The sequence below is a fragment of the Echinops telfairi genome, unplaced genomic scaffold (genome assembly GCF_000313985.2).
Source record: "Echinops telfairi isolate 266 unplaced genomic scaffold, ASM31398v2 ScPeMD7_7416;HRSCAF=8454, whole genome shotgun sequence".
NCBI classification, from domain to species: Eukaryota; Metazoa; Chordata; class Mammalia; order Afrosoricida; family Tenrecidae; genus Echinops; species Echinops telfairi.
In genome coordinates this window covers 2,575,195-2,589,779 of record NW_022111316.1, presented here as the reverse complement: position 1 = coordinate 2,589,779, position 14,585 = coordinate 2,575,195, and the positions used below count along the sequence as shown (strand labels likewise).

Below are 14,585 nucleotides of genomic sequence, written 5' to 3'. Positions count from 1 at the left end.
ACTCGCCATCCCCAAGATCACCAGGGTGATGATATCGCTGTGCTGATCCACAACGGCTCCGCCATGTGCAAATCCTGCTTCGCGGGTGACGACGCCCCCCCAGGCTGTCTTCCCCTCCATCGTGGGATGTCCTCGGCTTCAGGGCATGATAGTGGGCATGGGCCAGAAGGACTCCTAGGTGGGTGACGAGGCCCAGAGCAAGAGAGGCATCCTGATCCTCAAGTACCCCACTGAGCATGGCATTGTCACCAACCGGGGTGACATGGAGAAGATCTGGCACCACACCTTCGACAACGAGCTCTGCTTGGCCCCCGAGGAGCACCCCATGCTGCTGACCAAGGCTCCCCTGAACCCCAAGGCCAACCAAGAGAAGATCACCCAAATCATGTTCGAGACCTTCAACACTTCCGCCATGGACGTCGTCATCCAGGCTGTGCTGTCCCTCTATGCCTCTGGCATTGTGATGGATTCCGGCTATGGGGTCACCCACACTGTGGCCATCTACTAGGGCTACGCCCTCCCCCACGCCATCCTGCGTCTGGACAAGGCTGGCCGGGACCTGACTGACTACCTCATGAAGATCCTGATGGAGCAGGGCAACAGCTTCACCACCATGGCCGAGAGGGAAATTGTGAGTGACATCAAGGAGAACCTCTGCTACGTCGCCCTGAACTTCAAGCAGGAAATGGCCACCGCAGCCTCGTCCCTGGAGAAGAGATACGAGCTCCCCGGGGGTAAGGTCATCACCATTGACAATGACCGCTTCAGCTGCCCAGAGGCCATCTTCCAGCCCTCCTTCCTGGGAATGGAATCCTGCAGCATCCACGAAATCTTTAATTCCATCATGAAGTGTGACATTGACATCTGTAAGGACCTCTACGCCAACATAGCACTGTCCAGTGGCACCACCATATACCCTGACATTGCAGACATAACGCAGAAGGAGATCACAGCACAAGCGCCCAGCATAATGAAGATCAAGATCATTGCTCCCCATGAGCGCAAGTACTCTGTGTGGTTCAGCGGCTCCAACCTGGCCTCGCTGTCCACCTTCCAGCAGATGTGGATCAGCAAACAGGATTAGGACGAGTCCAGCCCCTCCATCGTCCACCACAAATGCTTCTAGACAGACTGTTCCTTAGTTTCATTACACCCTTTCTTGAGAAAAACCTAACTTGCGCAGGTAAAAAAAAAAAGGATGAGTGAGTTAGTTTATTGTGCTAACCTGGCTGATAAACACATGTGGGGTTAATTGAAGGGCGGATGGGGTAAATAACTCAGTGAGCCTCACCTTTCTAGTTCTCGGGTCTCTTGCTTACTGACGTTTGCACCAGGGTGCAGGTGCCATAGCAGTTTCCTGCTTCAGCTTGCAAGGCTCACTTCCTGCACGACATCCTTGAGGAGAAGCTACATGGACCTACCCCAGTGCAGCCCTGGGTGCTGGGGCAGCCTGTGGAGACCCCTGCCAGCGCTGAGATGCTTATACATTCACTGACTCAGCTTTCTTCCTGCAGTCAGCATCGTTGTGTCTGTTTTGTGAGATGGAGGAGGATTTGTGGACTGGTTTTGGACATACGGGTTAATGGGTTAATGTTGTACTTGTGGGCTTGGGCAGCACTGGGTTGGGATGTTTTCTTGATGCACAGTTAACCTTTATATAAAACTCTCTCTTTTACGTGAGTTTCTGTGGATTTGTTTCTCTAAAATACCCAGACTAATACAATGAGATTGGCATGGCTTTATCTGTTTGGTTTTGCTTTCTTTTTTTCAGTTTTTGTTTTTGTTTTTGCGCTTGATTCAGGATTTAAAAATTGAAACAGTGAGGGTGACAGCAGAGGGAGCGAGCATCCCCAAGTTCTACAATGTGGCCAGGACTCTGATTATACATGATTATGTGATTCTTTTTAAAAATAGTCATTCCAAAAGCCATGTGATCCCATGTGACAGGAGACCCTTGCCCTTCTCCAAAGCGGGCCCCACTCCAAGTTTCCCGAGAAGGGAGTACAGCCCTCATCCCCTCCCCTCCAGGCCCACATAGCGGTACAAGTGACAAGAACATTGCTTTTGTGTAAATTATGTAACCCAAGTTTTTTTTTAAATAATTCTTCTGCCTTAATACTGTTTTTCTTTTTCTGTTTTTAAAGTTTCCTTTTGAATGGTCAGCCATTGGGCACTCTTCCTTTTTTTCTCCTCCCGAAATTTAGAAGGATATGAAGGTTTTTGGGTCCCCCTGGGTTGATTAGGATGTGGAGGACCAGGGCTTTACCTGTACACTGGCTTTTCCAGTCCAATAAAAGCACACATCTTAAAGGGGGAAAAAAAGAACTCCTCAAGAAGAAGAATGAAATCAGAAGGTTTGCATTACCTGACTTTAAAACCTACTATACAGCCACAGTTGTCAAAACAACACGGTACTGATATAATGACATATACTCAGACCAACGGAAAGGAACAGAAAACCTAGAAATAAAATCTGCTGTAAAACAACATCAGCTGCATACAGACAACTGATCTTTGATAAGGGCCCAAAAAGAATCAAATGGGATGTGGATGCCCTCTTTAACAAATGGTGCTGATAAAACACTGCATATCTACCTGCAGTAAAATGAAACAAGGCCCTTACTTCACTCCATACAGAAGAACAAATTCAAGGTGGATCACAGCCCTCAAGGTAAAACCCCAAACTATTAGGATCATCAATGCAAGAATTGAGACAAACCTAAGAACCTTGGTGCAGGGAGTATATAGGCTATCAAAAACAGAGAAGGACACACACAGAGGGGAAGCTAAAACAGACAAGTGGGAAATACTAAAGATAATACAACTGTGTACATTGAAAGCCTTCATCAAGAGAATAATAAGAGAGCCCACAGACTGGGAAAAGATATTTAGAGGTGACATCTCAGACAAAGGGTTTATTACTAAAATCTACAAAACGCTGAAAGCCTGCAACAAGAACAAAACGAATTGCCCACTGAAGAACTGGGCAGGAGACCTGAGCAGAAGATGCACAAGGGAGGAAATCTGAATGGCCAATAAACATATGAGAAAGTGTCCCCTATCATTAGCCATCTGGAAAATGCAAATTAAAGAACTATGAGATACCGCCTAACACCCACAAGGGACGGCCCAATTCAAGAAAACAGAAAACAACAAATTTTGGCGGGGGTGTTGTGAGATAGGAATTCTCATCCACTGCTGGTGGTCTTGTAAATACATGCAGCCACTGTGGAAAGCAATTTGGCAATACCTGAAAAAGAAAGGAAATCAAGTTACCTTACAACCCAGCAATCCCCCTACTGAGCATATATCCAGAAGAAATAAGAAACAGACCACGACCAGACATGTGTGCTCCAATGTTCATCACTGCACAATTAACAATCACAAAGAATTGGAAACTATCTAATAGTTGAATGGTTTAAAAAACTCGTATAGACACACAATGGAATATTACGAATCCCTAAAACACAGCACTGAAAACATGAAGCATATTATTTGGTTGAAAGAGTGGGAGGAAATTATGCTGAGTGAAATTAACCAAGCACAAAAGGATGACTACAACATGAGTCCACTGAGGTAAGTTCGAACAGTACAAAGAGAATTGAGGAAAACAAACATCATGCATAGCTTCCAGGCTATGGACCAGGTACTATGGCAGAAGTCAGACCAAAACCAAGGATACATGTGGCATCAAAAGTAAAAAGAGGAAAAGATGCAGATAGAACCAGGGATGAAAGACCTCTTTTCCTCCTCTCTCATGGCTTTAAGGCCCACTGAGGGAGGAGGTAAGGGGGGGGAATTTTTTTAAAGATGGCATTGGGGGAGCAGGGCACTAATTCACCCATGGGGTGGATATTGATTATGTCTCCACAGGAAAGGGAGAGAGAGAGCAGACGTCAATGCACTGTGCCAATCCTTGAGGGCAACCTAACTGCACAGAACAGCTTATTAACAGACAAGACCACAGGGCTGGCCCCAGCACGTGTCATGATGTCCCCCTCCCTAGATGACAGCGATACAGAGGACAGTACTGAAGACACAGTCCAGTGAGAGCAGCCAGTCTGTCCCACCCACATGGGAACAAACTAAGTGGGAAAGAGATAGGGTAGACCTCACTCTGTCACACCCAAAGTCTGAGGGCAACATTCTTGCTCAGAGCAGCTGGATCACAGAGAGGACTGCAGGGCCAGGGCCAGGTGGTGACATGATTTCCCCTCCTTAGATTACATCTCTACAGAGGACAGTACTGAAGAAACAATGTGGGGAGTGCGTGCCGCCTGACCTCCCCACAGGTGAGCAAATCAAGAGGAGAATACAAGAGATCACCAATAGGAGCAAAGTCATGAAGTCCCTATGGAATCCCAAAAATTGACTTCTGATGGGGAAGGGTGGGGACAGCACTTGGCACCTCATCTGAGCTGGTTGGAGGATATTCAGAAAGGTCAGCAGCTAGACCTGGAACTATGTATATGGGTTTTGTTTTGTTTTGTTTCTTTTTTGATGTCTATCTATATAAGACAGGCAGGATAAGCAATTCCAAGAGACAGCAATGGGACCAACAGTTGGGGGAGGGGGGACATGTGAGAAGAGGAGGCAGGGGGAGGAGATTGGTCAATAGCATCAGGGACAAGAGAATAGCAAGGGACTTAAAATTGACAGCAAGGAGTGGGTAGTGTTCCTGGTGGTATTTGACCAGTTGTAATGTATCTGAGAGGGATTTCTGATAGGTGAACGATGGATGAACATGATAGTAGGGCAGGAGGAAATAAAAAATAGAGGAAATAACTAGGAAGTAAAAATTATACACATAGGTATAAATATAGATATGTAAATATATAAAGATGAGCATATTTGTTGGTATACATAAATATATATATGTAAATACAATAAAGAATCAGATGAACTTTGAGCCTCTACTTAAATCTTACCTCAGTACAAGAACAATTTGTTCTAATATTGGGCAAGGTAGGAGACTCACCTCCCCTACACAATAGCTAAAGACAAAATGGGTGCATAAGCAAATGTAGTGAAGAAAGTTTATGGTGCCCAGCTATTTAAAGATATAATGCCTAGGGTTTTAAAGACTTGAAGTTAAACAGGGGGCCATCCAGCAGGAAAACAATAAAGTTCACATGGAAGAAGCACACCAGCCTGTGTGATCAGGAAGTGTCAACAGGAACAGGTATTAGAAGTTCAAACACAAGCAATCAAATTGATGTGAAGGAGGGTGGACAAAGTGGTGACCCAAAACCCACGTGTAAGATAATTGGACAGTCCCTCACAGAAGGGCCACACAGAAGGGATGATATATCCAGGGTGCAGTACAATACTGATGAAACACATAACTGTCCTCTAGTGCAGTGGTTTTCAACCTTCCTAATGCAGCGACCTTTAATACAGTTCCTCATGTTGTGGTGACCCCCCCCAACCATAAAATTATTTTCGTTGTTACTTCATAGCTATAATGTTGATACTGTTAGGACTCGGGAGACCCCTGTGAAAGAGTCATTGGACCCCCCAAAAGGGTCGTTACCCACAGGTTGAGAATTGCTGCTTTAGTGTTTTAATATTTCCTCCCCACCCCCACTATGATGGCCTTAGTTTTGCCTCACTAATCTTTCTAGACCTGCGTATGTACACTTGTACAATCAAGATCTTTCAGTGTATGAAATCCAAGATATATAAACCCCCTCAGAAACAGTAATGGGAGTAAGAATTCCCTGAAGACATAGGAAGAGTGGGGAGAGGCAAGTGAGGAAGAGGGAACTGATAACAATGATGAATGTATAACCCCACTTGAGGGTAGTGAACAACAGAATTGTAAGTGAATGGATACATTGGATGTTGTAAGACATGGCAATAATAATAATAATATAATATATTAAGGGCCCGTGGGGGTGGTAGAGTGGGGGTGGGCTAAAGGGGAGCTTATATCAAAGAGTTCGAGAAGAAAGAAAACGTATTAAAAATGAGGATGACAGCAATTATACAAGTATTCTTGATCTAATAGAACTATGGGTTGTAATGCTATCTTTAAGAGTTCCTAATAAAATGTTTATTTTTTTTAAAGTGACCAATAGAGAGGTCTGAGGAGCTTGCCCCAATCCAAACTACGTGGACAGACACACACACACACACACCCAGCAGAAGAATTCACTACAGAGGACAGCACTGAAGCTACAGCTCAGGGAGAGGGACATATCTGATCAGAGCACACAGGAGCAAATGAAGGGAGAGGAACAGGGAGTGGAACACATCCTTGCCTACCAAGCCCTGAGGATGATATTCCCACTCAGAGCAGTCAAAGCACAGAGAGGACCATAGGGCTGGCCCCACTATGAGATATGATGTCCCTCTAGAACTACGGTGGACAACACTGGAGACACAGTGTGGAAATTGCGCCCGATTTGACCCCACCACACGGAGGCAAAATACTAAGGGTGTGCAACAGAACAGCAAGGGGAACAGAGCAACAAAGTCCCCAGGGAATACCAAAAATAGACTCTGGGGCCAGGGCGTGGCACCCCATCAGACTTGACTGGAAAACATTCCTAAAGGTCAACACAGACCTTGAACTATTTACTGGCTTTTCTCTCTTTTTTGTTGTTGTCTTTTGTTGTTGTTGTTTTGTTTTCTTTTCCTTTGTTGATTTGTTTGGCTCTGTCTTGTTTTTTTACTGTTGTTGTTTTTCTATTTTTAAAATCATTTTATTGGGGGCTCATACAACTCTTATCACAATCCATACACATATCAAATATGTATAGCACATTTGTACACTCGTTGTACTCACAATTCTCAAAATATTTGCTCTCCACTTAAGCCCTTGACATCAGCTCCTCATTTTAACCCCATCCTCCCAGCTCCCAACTCTGTCTTATTTTTTGTGCATATTATTATCTCTGCAGGTCTATCTAGATAAGATAAGCGAGATAGACAATCTGGAGGAGAAAATAACTGGACCGACAGTTTTGGGGGGACATGGGAGAGGGAAAATCGAGGGAAATGAAGTGGGTGTTAACAACCCCAGGAACAAGGGAGCAACAAGTGATCTAAAATTGATGGCGAGGAGAGTGTAAGAGGCCTGTTAGAGCTTCATCAAGGGCAATGTAATTGAGAGGAATTACTGAAACCCAAATGAAGGCTGAACATGATAGTGGGACAAGAGAAAAGTAAGAGGAAATAGAGGAAGGAACTAGGAGGCAAAGGGCATTTATAGATGTCTAAATACAGGCATGTACATATGTAAATATATTTATATATGATGATGGGGAAATAGATCTATGTGCATATATTTATAGGTTTAGTATTAAGGTAGCAGATATACATTGGGCCTCCACTCAAGTACTCCCTCAATGAAAGAACACTTTGTTCTATTAACCTGGCATTCTATAATGCTCACCTTCCCAACATGATCACTGAAGACAAATGGGTGCATAAGCAAATGTGGTGAAGAAAGCTGATGGTGCTCAGCTATTAAAATATATAGTGCTTGGGGTCTTTAAGACGTGAAGATAAAGAAGCGGCCATCCAGCTCAGAAGCAGCAAAGTCCACATGGAAGAAGCGCACCACCAGTGTGATCACAAGGTGTCGATAGGATCAGGTATCAGGCATCAATGAACAAAAAAAAATCATATCATTGTGAATGAGGGGGAGTGTGGAGTGGAGACCCAAAGCCCATCTGTAGGCAACTGGATATACCCTTACAGAAGGGTCCCAGGAAGAGATGAGCCAGTCAGGGTGCAGTATAGCAATGATGAAACATACAACTTTCCTCTAGTTCTTAAATGCTTCCTGCCCCCCCTCCACTATAATGATCCCAATTCTACCTTACAAATCCGGCTAGACAAGAGGATGTACACTGGTACAGATAGGAAAGGGAAACACAGGGAAGCCATGACAGATAAACCCCTCAGGACCAATAATGAGAATAGTGATACCAGGAGAGTATAAGGGGAAAGTGGGGGAGAAAAGAGGGAATGGTCACAATGATCTACATATAACACCCCCACCGGGGGATAGACAACAGAAAAGTGGGTGAAGGGAGATATCAGACAGTGTGAGACATGACAAAATAATAATAACATAAATTATCAAGGGTTCTAGAGGGAGGGGTGAGGAAGGGAGGGAGGGGAGAAAATGAGGAACTGATACCAAGGGCTCAAGTAGAAAGCAAATGTTTTGAGAATGATGATGGCAACAAACGTACAAATGTGCTTGACACAATGGATGTATTTATGGCTTGTGATAAAATGACTTTTTAAGTGGCATCTTTTTAGCACTTCAAAATCCTTTGCAGCACATTTTCTCAGTGCAATGTCATTTGATTTCTTGACTGCTGCTTCCATTGGCATTGACTGTGAATATACAAGTAAAGTAAAATATACCGCTACTTCAATATTTGTTCTGTTTATCAGAGCAACATCTGTTTATGTTGTCTATTGGTCCAGTTCTGAGGAGTTTTGTTTTCCTTATGTTGAGTGGTAGCCCATACTGAACGCTGTAGTCTTCAATCCTCTTCACTAAGTGCTTCAAATCGTCTTCACTTTCAGTAAACAGGGTTCAGTCATCTGCAAAGTGCAGGTTAATGAATCTTCCTTCAAACATGATGCATGTTTTACTTCCAACTAGTCCAACTTCTAAGATTATTCCCTCAGCATACACTTTGAATAAGTATAGTGACACACACACCTTTGCTAATTTGAAAATTATATCTCCTTGTTCTGTTTAAACAAGTGCCTTTTGGTCAATGTACAGGTTCCACATGAGCAGAACTAATTGTTCTGAAATTGCCATTCTTTACAATGTTTTCCATAATTGTTAATGATTCGCATGGTCTAATGCCTTTTCGTGGTCAATAAACATAAGTACACGTGTCATCAATAATAATATCCCTCGTTTCACGTCCTCTTCTAAACCCAACTTCAATGTCTGGAAGTTCTTTGTCAATATGCAACTGCAACTGTCTCTAACTAATAACTTGGACAACATTGTACTTGTGTATATTAATAAAATCATATGAAAACTTCTTCATTCTATTGCATCATCATTCTTTGGAATGGACAAAAATACCATCTGTTCCATTTAGAGAAACAAAATTCATAGACACTCATATGTGTATAAGAAAGCTTTATATACAAGAGCAATTGAGCAAACAGCACAGCCTAGTCCAGATCAACTCCATAAATCCGTTAATAGCCTATATATCCAATACCAATTGATAAAGTCCTCTTCAGACTCATGAAACACATGCAGCGACACTGAATTCAGGAAGATCAGAGGCCAGTCAGTGGAAGGTCTCATGGATTCTCTGGTGGCAGCATTGGCAAGGGTCTCCACATGGCTCCTCCAGCTCCAGAGCGCTAGTGTAGCTCCATGGGTCTTGTCAATGGAAATGTCTCTCAGGGAGTGAGCATGTATCTTGCCTCCGGTGAGCTGCTTATCTCCTTAGCGCCTCCAAATGAGCTCATCAAGCTGCAACCTGATTGACAAGCTAAACTCCACCCCTTCATTCATAAGTCTCAAATTGACAACAGATTATGTAGCTACCACAGCTAGGTAGTTGTCTTCCAAATATCTTGGCATAGACATAGCACTCTGGCATTCTGTTCTTTTTTGGTGAAACATTACAGGTGGATTCCATCAATTCCTGAAACCTTGGTTTTCATCAATGCCTTCAGTGAAGCTTGAACTTCTTCATTTAGTTTGATTGGTCCTTGATCATATGCTACCTCTTATAATGGATGAGCACGTCAACCAATTATTTTGGTACAGTGACTCTGTGTATTCCTTCTATCTTCTTTTGATATTATTTTTGTCATTCAATATTTTACCCAGAAATTCCTTCCATTTTTTTTTTTTTCAGTTTTTCAACTTGAGGTTTGACTTTTTTTCACATTTCTTTTATTTTGATTAAGACGCTTGAGTAAAGCTGAGTATGTAAAGCTGAATGCTTTTGGTCTTCTAACTCCAGGTCTTCGTGCATTTCTTCATAATGTTTGACGAAGTCTTCGCAGGTCACCCTTTTAAATCCTCTGTTCAGTTTTCCTATTTCATTTCCTCCATTACCCTTACCTACTCTATGTTCAAAACCAAGATTCGAAGTCTTTTCTGACACCTACTTTGGTCTTATCTTTCTTTTTTGTCTTTTCAATGACCTTTTAGGCTCTTCGTGTATAATGTCCTTGATGCTATTCCTCAACTCATCTGGACCTTAGTCATGAGCAGTCAGTATGTCAAATCTGTTCTTGAGATTCAGAAGAGACACAGCAACTTGCTCTGGGTCATAGAGCAGCAAAAGCATATGGACGAAATGACTAGGTAGAAGAGCTGAACAGAAAATTTCAAGGGCAGCTGGAGAAGCCAAAGTAAATTATTATAATGAAATGTGGAAAGACCTGAACTTAAGAAACCAAAAATGAAGGGCGTCCTCTGCATCTATGAAGCTGAAAGAACTGAAGAAGAAGAAAAAAACAAGCTCAAGTTGCAATACTTAAAAATTTTATGGACAAAATATTGAACGATGCAAAAAGCATCAGAAGAAATTGAAGGAATACACAGAGTCACTATATCAAAAAGAACTAGTCAATATTCAATCAATTCGAGAGATATCATATGTTCAAGAACCAATGGTACTGAAAGTGGGTGAAGGGAGACATTAGACAGTGTAAAATATGAAAAAATAATAATTTCTAAATTATCAAGGGTTCATGAGGGAGGGGGAAGTGTGGAGGGAGGGGGGAATTGAGCTGATGCCAGGAGCTTACATGGAGAGCAAATGTTTTTAGAACAATGAGGGCAATGAATGTCCAAATGTGCTTTACACAGTTGATGTAGGTATGGATTGTGATAAGAGTTGTATGAGCCCCTAATAAAATGATTGTTTTTTTAAAATGAACCAATAGTACTGGAGGAAGAAGTCCAAGCTGCACTGAAGTCAGTAGTGAAAAACAAGGTTACAGGAATTGACAGAATGCCAACTGAAAATTTTCAACCCACACATGCAGCACTGGAAACACTCACAAGTCTATGCCAAGAAATTTGGAAGCAGCTACTTGGTCAACCAACTGAAGAAGGTCAATTTTTGTATCCATTCCAAAGAAAGGTGACCCCTCAGAAAGTGTCAGTTACCAAACAATGTCACTAATATCACATACAAGTAAAATTTGACTGAGGATCCCTCAACATCAGCTGCAGCAGAACATTGACAGGGAGCTGCCAGAAAGTCAAACCAGGTTCAGAAGAGGACATAGAAGAATATCACTGCTGAGGTCAGATGGATCTTGGCTCAAAGCAGGGAATACCAGGAAAAAAATGAACTTGTGTTTTATCGATTATGCAAGGGAATTCCTCTAGGTGGATTATGTCCAACTATGGATTATATTAAGAACCAGGGGGATTTCAGGACACTTCTTTGTGCTCATGAAGAATCAGTACATGGATCAAAAGGCAGTGCCATAAATGGAACAAAAAGATGTAAGGCAAGGTTGCGTCCTTTCACCATCCGTATTCAATCTGTATGCTGAGTAAATAATCTGAGAAACGGATGAAAAAGAACACGGCATTAGAATTGACACAAGATGACACCACCTTGCTTGCTGAAAGTGAGGAAAACTTAAAAACTACTTGCTGATGAAGACCAAGGATTGCAACATTCACTATGGATTACAATTCGATGTAAAGAAAACCAAAATCCACACAACTAGACAAACAGGTAACATCACGATAAACAGAAAAAAATGATTGAAGTCGCCAAGGATTTTATCTTGCTCAGCTCCACACTCAATGTCCATGGAAGTAGTAATCAAGGAATCAAACTGAGCATTGGCTGCATAAATCTGCTTCACAAGGTCACTTTAAAGAGCTGAAAAGCAAGGATGTCTCTTCAAGGAATAAGTGGAGTGTGAGCCAGGCCGTGATATTTTTGATCACCTCGTATGTAGGTGAAAATAGAACATTGTATAGGGAGGCTAAAGAAGAATTGGTGAGCTTGAATTATGGTGCTGGTGAAAAACATTAAAAGTACCATGGACTGCGAAAAGAACAAATAAATCTGTCTTGGAAGAATTATAGCCAGAATTTTCCTTACAAGCTGGATGGTGAGACTGTCTCATGCAATTTGGACATGTTATCAGGCAAGACCAGTCCCTGGGAAAGGACATCATGTTTGGTCAAGTAATGGGGCAGTGAAAAAGAGGAAGACCTCCGACCAGATGGTGAGACAGTGGCTGCCTAAAAGGCTCAAACATAGAAAAATTACGAGAATGGAGCAGGATCTGGTGGTGATGTATTCTGTTGTGTATGTGGTTGCTATGAGTCAGAACCAACTGACTGGCACCTAACGATCTGATTCCTGTGCATTCCAATCGGTGAGGTCCACGAGTACAGTCACCATTTAAGTTATTGAAAAAGGTAATTGCAATCAATAAGTCATTGGCTCTGCAAAATTCTATCATGCAATTCCAGAGCCATTTCTATCACCAAGGCATTATTTTCCAATGACTGATGCTTCTCTGTTTGCAACTTTCACAGGCCAATCGCCAGTGTCTCTTCATTCCATCAAGACATCTTGACTGCATGAAATTTAAGACTACAGAAGTAGGTAAAAATGTTTGATTTCATCACTTTGGGCATTAGTGGGTTTGGGCACTATTTGAATAATAGTTGCATTATTAACTGGGCTTCTTTATATGCATATGAATATTCTCCGATCACTGACAGTATTGTACTTCAATATAGAGCTTGAAATGTTCTTTTTGATGTCACTCCAAGCAAAGAAGTTTTGTCTAATGCAAAATGGCCAACGGCAGTTCATTTCAGTTCAGTAAAGCATAAGATATCAATCTTTATGTATTCCATTTCATTTCTGATTACTTCCAGTTGTCCTAAATTCATAGATTCAATTATTTAAGACATTTGCAGCTGCCTTCTCATTTTGAGTCACACCACAGCAACAAAGGAAGGTCGACAAAGCTATCCTCCCCCATGCCTTTAAGATCACCCCTCTTTCAGGAGACAACTCTGCCCCCGTTGCATTCGAGTGCTTTGTACTGTGCAGAGATGATCTTCCAGCACTGTTATCAGATAATGATTTGTTGCTATTCATAAGACTTTCTCTTGTCAGTTGTTTGTTTTTTTTTTCAGAAGTGGTCACCGGATATTCCTTCACACACTATCTGAGTCTGTGTGTTATCATGGAGAGGAAATCACATCGTGTGAACGGACCATTCTAGCTACATTTCTATAGCTCACAAACAAACAAACAAAATCAAAGACGTATTTTCAACCACTCAAAGCATATTTTATGTTCCAGGAAAGAAAACAAAAAGACACCTGATGCAGAAGCATATCATAATCGTCATATGGACCAACACAAGGGATTCCAAGAGGGTAGAGAGAGAGCACATGAAGCTCCCTTTTCTCTCAACTCACCCCAAAGATCACCAATATCACTCAAAACTTAATCAAGAGAAGCAATATTTATATTTGGTCAGAAGGTCTAAAGAGATAGGACACTTCTATGATCCTCTATGTGTCCTACAGGACAGAGACAACCTTTTAAAATTGTTATCCCTGACCTCAAAAAGCCTTTTGTTTTCTGGCCTAACTCCTCCTCCATAAAATTTTAACACCATGAATAAGCTGTAGATTTATTTATGTGCAATGACCTTTTGAAGAACTATAAACCATTTATCATTTCTAAGTTTTTTAAATTTCATCCCAAGAATCCATTTTTGTCCCCTGAGGGACAATCTTGCCCCCAGTAAGAATGCATGATTACATGACATTAAATGTTTTGATAGAGAAATTACCCCAAAACTCAAAGAATCACAAGATAAATGAATTGTGTGCATAGTCTTGAAGAATTTGGAAAGAAGAGAAATCTGGAAGAAAGAGAGGGTGGGGGACAGAGAGAGAAAGATGGAGAGCAAGAAAGAAAACATACATAATGACCTAGAAACTGTTTAAAAACTCCCAATGAGACTCCAACCGTGCCAGGAAAATGTCCATTCGATTTCTACAATCACATCCAATAAAATTCCCTTTGCTGATTCATAAACTAGCTTTGGACCTGAGGGACTACCAGGAACGCTTTGGGACAGGCAGAAGAGCCAAGATGGTGTGACTCTTTGAATCTGGTCCTTTCCAAAGAGAAGCTCAAAGAGAAGACATTGAAGTCTGGTGTAACTCATCTTCTGAAAGTCTTCATCTGCAAACACCATTTCCCCAGTATCACTCAGGATGAGGCTCGGGTTCCAGTCCCAGATGGTGTGGATTCGTGGTTGAACACTGAAAAGTTTAGGTAAGAACACTGGACCTTGGGAACTGTGCGTGAATATCATGTAATGAGCGTGGAAAATGCACCAGGCAGCAAGGCTTTGCGAACATAGTTGCAACCCTTACTGACAGAGAATAAAGAAATGAATGTTGAATGTTAGAAAAATCATAACAAGAGATAGCTACGGAAACAGTCAGCACAGTAAGAGAAGGTAGTTTGTGCTTGATATAGAACGCTTCAGCTGCAAACTGTGTTCAGCTTAGGGTATTTCCAGGGGATTCAGGGAGTCTCTTCCCACATTTTATTTAA

At 42.0% G+C, this 14,585-nt stretch overlaps 1 pseudogene; it reads left to right on the top strand.

The window, feature by feature from the left end:
* The first annotated feature begins 27 nt into the window (after positions 1 to 27).
* LOC101656429 lies at positions 28 to 1,126 on the top strand (annotated as a pseudogene).
* Positions 1,127 to 14,585: the final 13,459 nt, after the last annotated feature.